Genomic DNA, 9375 nt, shown 5'->3' with positions numbered 1-9375 from the left:
AATCCTCTTTGCTTACACTATCTGTAATGTGTCTGTGATCTCAATGTATGTGTAGCTCTGTATCTTTGTATCTGTAATCTCAATGATTTGGACTCTTCTCGAAGGAATGTTACAATCAGATGGTAACCCATACCTGCCCATCCTATGCAATTCTTGAGCCTATATCCCATAAGTTTACCACATAATGTCCTGGATGCCCTCCTTGCTTTCTCCTGATGTGGGGAGGGTAACAGTGAATAGCACAAGGAAGGTTACAATCAGTTTGGAACTCATGCATGCCTGCTCTTCCTGTGCAGTTCTTGACCCTATTTCCCGTAAATTTGCCACATAATATCCTGGATGTCTTCCTTGCTTTCATCTGACATTGGGAAGGCAGGAGTGAGCCCCTCAAATTGTCTACCTTTAGCCCTTTACTCCCACCATATGAACATCCCAGATTCTTTTCTGATCAAACATTTATTTGATATAATCTTTTATTCTAGTTCTTCAAAGTCCCTTATTTGTAAGATGTTATAATCTGCTCACACCCACCATGTGTTGCTCCATTAACCTCTGTGTGATACACATTTTAAATTCTTCAGATGTTGTTATGTTCCTTGACTTGCAATCATAAAACAATATCAGCAGAATATTGATATTAAAAAGAAGAGCCTTTTTTTCTGGGAAAACTTTGAGCCTATTAAAGGAATTTTGACATTTCCTGAAAGGAATTCAGGCAATTCTCTTCCTATTAAATTGTGGGTTCAACTCATGTGTACTATGTCTGCCTTAGATATACTGGGTGTCCTAAAAAGTCTTAATTACTAAGACTTTCAGTATTAAGTAAGACTTTTATGCCACTCTATATAAATGGATAGGCAATCTCTAGAAATTTTCCATATAATTGCATATCTGGACCTAGATCATAGATAATCTTGATCCACTTGTTTTTTCCTATACAGATTGCTATGCAAAATTCCTTTGAGAGATTATGAATCACTTTTAGGAGGCTATGCAATGTCCAGGGATTTATTCAACCTAGATAATATCCCCTACAAACAGAAGGTCCTAGAAGACTCTCTTGGACTTTGCATTAGATCTCCTCCATCTCTACTAGGGAACTTTGGGAGCCTGTTTCAAACTCCATCTAAAATTTAAGATCTGAAGGATGCCAAACAAGATTCTCTTGTGGTTACATCTTTCAAGGACTCTTAAATAATTTTGTTTCCTAGAGAAGAGGCACCATATTGCAATGTAGCATTTTCTAGATCAAATAAAATACTTTTTAGAATAATCCACCATGAATATAATGGAATTGTGTCTTCTCTACATCAGTGGTATCAAATTTAAATAGAGACATATATTAAGATCCCTACTGGCAACATATGATCTTGGAAAACCACACATAAACTTTAGCTATATTCTATTGTATCTGTACTTATTGGGTTCAATATTTCCCAATTACATTTTAATCTGGTTCTTGAGGCTCTTGAGGAGCTGTGTTTGACATTTCTCCTCTACATCTTTCATTAATAGTGAAATGGTAAAAATATGGTCCACTCTGTAATGTTGTTGTCATCCAGTATTTTCAGTCATACCTGACTCTTCTTGACCCCTTTTTGTGGTTTTCTTGGCAAAGATACTAAAGTTATTCATCATTTTCCTTCTCTGGTTTATTTTATAGATAAGGAAACTGAGGTAAACAGGATTAAATTACTGTCCCAGGGTCACATAGCTAAGTAAGTGTCTGAGGATGGATTCAAACTTAGGTCTTCCTGACTCCAGGGCTGGTATTTTATCCATTGTGCCACTTTGCTGCTCCACTGTATGATACCACTTGCAAAAAGCCTACTGATTCTATATTAGCATCCTTATCAATATAATGTGTAGATTATTCTCATACAAATGTCATGTAAATGGGAAAGGAGGCATATATTCTAAAGTTACCCGTCAACTTTTTCAGTATTAATATGGTCCAAAAAATTTTTCTATACTTTTGTCAGTTCCCATCCTTCAAAATACTTTTTTTCAATTTAAACTTTCCTGTCAGTATCAATTCTAAGACAGAAGAACGATAAGGGCTAAGCAATCAGGGTTAAGTGACTTACCCAGGGTAACAAAGCTAGGAAGTGTCAGAGGTCAGATTTCAACCCATGTCCTCCCAACTCCAGGCCTAGCCTTTTATCCACTAGCTACCCCCTTCATATACCTTTTGAATTGTTTCTTTAGTGTCATTTCCAACATATTCACCTTCAATGTATTCTTTGCCTAATTCATTCTCTTTTCCCATCTCTATTTTCTTTAGTGCCATTTTTCCTGCCTCTATAAACACATGTGGAACCATGTGACAACTCTACTGTCCTTGAAGGGGAAAAAAAAGAGTTGTAATCTTTGTAGATATCTCCCTTTTTTTTCTGTTTACTTTTTTCCTTCACTTTTCATCCTTAAACTCCCTCAAGATGTTTTGGATTAGTTGTGTTTGTGACCAAGCTTTCTAAAGACTGGCTTTAACCCTCCCTTGCCTATTTATTATGCAACACTGCTCATATTCTTCCATCAACATACAAATAAGTTTATATAATTCATAATTACTGACCTTATTTTCCAACTCACACTTAAACTAGTAGGTCGGATCTCCAGAGTACAGTTAATCTTCTGCCTCAAATAGAGAAGTTTTTCTCTAGTATAATTTCTCATAAACCCCCAAACAATGTGTTACCCTAATATCAATTACCAGTTACTATTTCCCCAATACTATTGACTTCCAATGAATGTAAATTCCCTTATATAAAGAGATATTGTCTTTAAAAGTAGAGCACATGGGGTAGCTAGGTGGCCCAATGGATAGAGAGCCAGGCCTGAACACAAGAGATCTTGAGTTCAAATCTAGCCTTAGACACTTTCTAGCTGTGTGGCTCTGAGCAAATCACTTGATCCCAATTCCCTATCTCTTACCACTCTACTACCTTAGAACCAGTACTTAGTATCGATTTCAAGACTGACAGTAAGGGCTTTAAAAAAAGTATAGCCAGAACTAAAGTGTAACAAACTCCCAAAATGGAAACTCTGTCTTCATTCCATTAAATCTGGGCAAAAAATAGTAATCAGCAAACATTTAATTTGCAGGTGGTTTTGATAACAACTATATAAGTACTTACATTTTAGGAGCATATTACTCACCAAATGTTGAATTAACATATAATTAAATCATGTCTGGCATAGAGGTTTATTCTTTTTTTTCTTTCTTTTTAATGGAACAATTCATGAATTTGCATATCATCCTTGCACAGCAGCCATGCTAACCTTCTCTATCATTCCAATATTAGTAATATGTGTACTACCAAAGCAAGAGGATTTATTCTTTTTTTATTTGCAAAAAGGATAAATTTTCTTCCTAAAGACCCATTCTTCTTATGAATAATATTTAACAGTGATAATAATAACAATAAAAACAGCTAACATTTATACAGTGCTTACTATGTGCCTGGCACTTTTATAAATATTATCTCACTTGAACCTGATAGCAACTGTAGGAGGTAGGTGCAGTTATTATTCCCATTCTAAAGATAAGGGAACTGAGACAGAAGTTAAATGGCTTGCCCAAGGCCCAAGGTCATATAACTAGCAAGTGTCTGAGTGCAAATTTGAATCCAAGTCTTCCTGACTCCAGGTCCAGAGTTCTACCCACTACATCACCTAGCTGTTTCATATATTTACAAATAAATATATATATATGTATATATATATATATATATGCATGTATGTATGTATGTAGATTTATATATGCATGCACAAATAGCAGAAAGATTAACTGTTCATTTCAAAGGATATTAGAATTTGATCAATGGATAGGAAAATGACCCTCAAGATCCACAGTCATTCCAAAAAAAAAAAAGTTATTCGGTGCTCTAGGTTACAGTGAATACCTTTGGCTTCTGTTTTATGCCTCATCTAAAATTTAAGATCAGAAGGGTACCAAATAAGATTCTCTCTGTGGTTAAGTTTTTCAAGGAATCTTAAATCATTTTACTGTATGGATAGGAGTCACCATGTTGCGATATTGCATTTTCTCTGTCAAATAAAACACTTTTCAGGATAATCAATAAAACAATGAGTAGAGTGTATTCTCTGCATCAGTGGTATCTACCTACTGTTTTCTGGGCCTAGTTTTATCCATGAACCCTTATAGTCATGGGAGGATGTGATTTTTTTTTACTGAGTTAAGTGTTGTTTTTTTTTAACTTTGTGAGAGAAAGATAACAACAACTAATATTTATACAGATTTTTAAGTTTTTCAAAATGCTTTCCAAATATTTCATTTTATCTCCAGAACATCTATGGGAGGCAGGTGTTATTCTCCCAACTTTATAGATGAGGAAACAGTCAGATAGAGGGTATCTTGTGATGGAGGAGACCCAGGTTACAAATACATAGATAATACATGTAGAACAAATGGCTGAGGTTCAAGTCCTGTGGATGGGAAGCAGTCTATCCTGCTGGATGGAATATTTACATTGGTAATATTACAGAAGAGGAAGGAAGGAAGGAAGGAAGGAAGGAAGGAAGGAAGGAAGGAAGGAAGGAAGGAAGGAAGGAAGGAAGGAAGGAAGGAAGGAAGGAAGGAAGGAAGGAAGGAAGGAAGGAAGGAAGGAAGGAAGGAAGGAAGGAAGGAAGGAAGGAAGGAAGGAAGGAAGGAAGGAAGGAAGGAAGGAAGGAAGGAAGGAAGAAAAGAAAAAAGAGAAAAGAGAAAAGGAAAGTAAGAAAAGAAAAGAAAGGAAAACGGCCCAAGCCAGAGTCAAAAGATAGAGAAGTGAGAATGAATTTGGAGAAAGGCTGACACCATTTTTTTAAGTATTGCTGTATAGAACAAAGTTCCTTTCCGAGCTAAATAAAGGGAGGGAGGTGGTGTCAGGAGAGGAAATACTGACACTTCATCAGACACTGAATCAATTTCTTCCCCAGGGCTATGATGTACTGGAATGATGGAAGCCTGATTAGGCACAGCTTTCTATGGGCTATTTTTTAAATGGCAGCCTTCTTGCAAGGACGGCTAACTCTAACACATTCATCCAATTTGTTTTAATGGAGCACATACCCTTGTCCAGTCTAAAACATTTGCCACTTTAATTTCCTATAATTAAGAGCCAAACTGTCTGAGCTGCAGCTCTTATCAGGATTACAGAACTTGTGTTTGAATGTCACCCTGACTGGCACTGGCAAGCATTTCACATTGCAAAGCACCTATTTTAAAACAAACTGACCGACAAACCACAGACTTCTTTTGTCTCGGAAGGAGCTTTTCCGCCTATGAGATGTAACTTTAAGGTAATTACATTCATATTGTTTTCTTTTAAACAAACATATCAGGATCTAGAGCTAAAAATGAGCTTTTTTTTTCTCCTTCAAAGTAAATACAGTTATTCCAATGATGCTGCCTTTGCTCAAAGTATTTTTGGAATTCTTTGTGAAGGCTGTGGTGCTGACTCTTAGGGAAATAGAATCATAGATTTAGAGCTATAAGAGACTTTAAAGGTCATCAAGTCCAAAGCCCTCATTTTACAAATGAGGAAACTGAGACCTAGAAGTTAAGTGACTTGCCCAGTCATACATTCGGCACTTTGCTGGATTGGCTCAGTAGACCAGTTTTTCTTTAGGATCAGTCTAGGAATTTTGACTTTATTTCCAGGACTTTCACCTTTCATTAGTTTCAAAACTTCCTTTACATTAAACTTTACTCAAGACTCCAAGCGTCTAAACATTAAGGGTCCTCAAGACCTCTGAGCCTTTGGGGCTCAGAGATCCACACCTTCTCTGTTCCTAATTTCTGTTCCCCTTAGCAGGCCGCTGTTGCCATTCTCAAAACTGGATGACCAGTACTTTCTGCTCTCCTTTTTCCCACCTATCCCCTTTCACACATTATTCAGACCACAAGAATTTTTTTTTGTCAGTCAATCAATAAATATGTATTAAGCAGCTACTATGTGCCAAGCAATGTGCTCAGCCTTGGGGATACAAATATGAAAAAGGCAAAACAGTTTGTGCCCTAAAGAAAACCACAGTCTCATGAGGGCAGGGACGACAGCATACAAAAGAGACAGTTGAACCGTATCTATGACCCTAGAGAACTTTCTAGAATTGGGGAGAGGGACAAATATACTAAATGTACCCCAATTATTTTAATGAGGACAAAAAGCATAGATTTAGATGTGAGTATAAGAAAATCTGTGAAATATTTTTAGTCTCACCCAGTCAATGCTCAAGGGCTTTAGCTCTTTAGGGAAGATGAAGCAATCCCCTTACTGGCCACTGAGCTGACTCAGTGGATCTTTTTGTCTATCCACTTTCTAGTTTTTTATTGAAGCTTCTATATACCAGTGCTTGCTTCAGCAGCACATCTACTAAAAAAAGTCTCCACAGCAGAGTATGTTTTGTTGTAATACATAAAGAAAAAGTTTCACTACACAGTCCCTAGTCAACAGATTTTTTACTTGCAGTGCAAAGGAACTGCTCCCAGAGATGATCTCTCTTAGTACAAACTCAACTTGGTTTTCCTAGAAAACTTTAATGCAAAAAAGCAACAAAATCAAAAGATGTTTTCACTGTATTCTGATTGGCTACACTAACAAGGTATGAAACTACATAAAAATAAATTCACAGTTAAGAAACATCTACTTTAAAAAAAACAGGTGACATACAGTACTCACAATTTGAACAGAATTCTAGATTATACATAGTATAGGGAATTGACTATAAAGGAAAACATTTGTTCTATATCCAGGGTACATTTGCATAAGACTCTTCTCATTGGTGGGGAGAATACTCCCTCCATGCTACATCAGGCAGGACAGAGATGGTAAGAAACAGGCTTCGAAGAGAGGTCTTTTTGCTTCCAACTTTGAGAGAGAACTTACTTGGTTCCAGTCTCTCTTCAGAGAGAATCCCCTGCAGGGAAAGAAAGGCTTTGGGGGAAAGTGAACATAGAGAATCCAGTGCCTCAATATGTCTCTGATTTCCAGCTTGCCTCCCTAGACACTTTAAGGGATTTCCCATTGGATGAGATCAGGAACTCTCTCAGTCTGAGCTGTTATCTTGCTCCAAAAGGAGACCTCATTTGCTCCATGTATTATCTGATATCTTCTAATCCATAGAGTGCCTCTGGTTTCTATTTGTTATGGCTGTGGATTAATGGGTTTATTCTCTATTAATTACTTGTGAAGGTCTTAGAAGAAATGACATTTGTAGAAAAGGGAGTCAAGCCTTTCAGAGCTTCCCCAGTAAGCAACAATAACCAAGAGAGTAATGAAACTAAAAATCTTTTCTCCTAGACTAGCAATATTTCACCAAGCAGTTTTATATAATCCTAGCCTCCCTTTTTAAAGAGCAGCATTCTGGCCCCAAATTCCTGCTACCCTCTAGGCAGAATTCAGTCTTCCTTAGAATTATGATATAAGAGAGTTTTTAAAAATATCTCTTCACTCAGTCCTGTAAACCACATTTAGACACACCTATGTGACCATATACATAAGTATCTAAGCAAGACACACATACAATTCATAAAGTATTCCTCATAAAAGGAATTTTTTTTGGTTTGGGGTTCTTAAGACCCTATTATACTATTATTATTAATTTTTTCTTTCTTATCAAATGCTAGGAGTCTTGTGATTTCTTAAAACCAAGAAAAAATTCCTTAGATTAAAATGTAAGTAAACTTTCTTTCAGTTTCTAGAGATTATGTGTGATGGAAATGAGAATATACAAATTCAGAAACAATATTCCAAGGTAAGATAATTAGGAGTGTAGATAAAAGAAAAACTATTCATATCCAGACTAAATTGTACTTATCTTCTCCCCTATCATGTCCAGTTACCATTTTCTGGGCCTGCCTTTGCCCATGTTCCCCTCCAGACATGATGGCGTGCAATTTTCTAATGGCCTCAAAATATAGCCTCAACTTACACCTCAAAATGAATACACTATTAACATTAGGTTTTCCTGCCTCATTTAGTCATTCCACACAGCCAAGCTCAGTCATTCTCCACCAAAAAGGAATGCCTTTGATTGCATAGGACTCCAGATATTATTGCTCAGATAATTAGAAATGTCTTTACCCCTCCACTTCAAAGAAGAGCCAGAGCTACCAATGGCAAATCTTTAGTTCTCATGCCCTCAAAAAGAGAATGTACTGTTACTCTGAAAGTGCACAAGGATGAGTCTGTCAGGCTATTAGAATTTCTATCGGTGCCCATGACAGTCTCTGAATAGCCTCACTTCATTCTTTAATGAAGAAGTAAACTTCATTCTTTAAGGAAAGATTTTATTGTAGTTGAGATTTTCTTCTGGTTCTGAGCTGCCACTTTTTGCCACCATTGTGGAAAGGAAACTAGAAATAAGTTCTGAATTTTCTGCCACTGTGTTGGAACAAGCAACAGTGGGAATATCAAGAGAGAAGAAATTGTCAAGACTGACAGTTGGTGGGGGAAGGGGCAACTGGAAGTGGCAATTGGATCTTGTGACTAGCACTTCCTTCCTCCCAGTTTGACTTCCTTCCTAGTGTTGGAGGTGGGAGGAGTGTTGGCTACCCCTGAAAGTCACTAATGCATTTAATGATGTGGTATTCTGTATTATAACTGTTTTTCTTGGTGTTATCTCCACTCAAGAAACTATAAATTCCATGAGATCAGGGTCTGTGTCTTATTTAAATTTTGTAAATCCCCAGCTCCTAACACAGAGCTCCATATACCGCAAGTGTTTACTAAATACTTAAATGAAATATAATTGAAAGTTTCTATCTAGTATGCTGAATATATTTTTGTGTATTGTGAAAAGTTTATGAGGATATTAAATCATATATTATATTAACATATAATATAAAATGTCCTATTATATAGTAATAATATATTAAATCATAGACTGCAGAATATCACCTTGTGTGCTTTATGTGCTTTTTATTGTTGCTTAGTCATTTAGTCATGCCTGACTTTGACCCCTTTGGGGGTTTTCTGAGCAAAGATACCAGAGTGGTTTGCCATTTACCTTCTCCAACTCATTTTATGGATGAGGAATGAGGCAAACAGGGTTAAGTGAACTTGCCCAGGGTCACTCAGCTACTAAGTGCCTAAGCCCAAGATCTCATTCAAACTCAGGTCCTCCTATACTCAACTGACTGTGTCACCTAGTTGCCCTGCTTATGTGCTAAGGTGGATAACAGGAAGGAGAAAAGGGGATGGAGCTCTCATTGTTTCCAATTTTTAAATGTGTGTAAATATGAATTAACTCACCAGTGTTAAAGAAATATGAGGAATTAGACAAAAAGACAAATTCTAGAATGCATTTAGCATTTAGTTTGTAATCTAGGACACTGATATTTTTTACAAATCAAAAAGAAAAAGTCTAACA

At 36.6% G+C, this 9375-nt stretch overlaps 1 non-coding gene across 1 annotated transcript; it reads right to left on the bottom strand.

Annotated features, from left to right (window-relative positions):
• Positions 1–3224: 3224 nt before the first annotated feature.
• Positions 3225–3327, bottom strand: LOC130458632 (U6 spliceosomal RNA). Its single transcript, XR_008918042.1, has one exon. It is a non-coding gene; the product is annotated as a U6 spliceosomal RNA (small nuclear RNA).
• Between the last annotated feature and the right edge of the window lie 6048 nt (positions 3328–9375).

Source organism: Monodelphis domestica, chromosome 3 (genome assembly GCF_027887165.1).
Source record: "Monodelphis domestica isolate mMonDom1 chromosome 3, mMonDom1.pri, whole genome shotgun sequence".
NCBI lineage: Eukaryota > Metazoa > Chordata > Mammalia > Didelphimorphia > Didelphidae > Monodelphis > Monodelphis domestica.
Note: the sequence above shows the minus strand (reverse complement) of the source record. Positions and strands in the feature narration are given on the sequence as shown.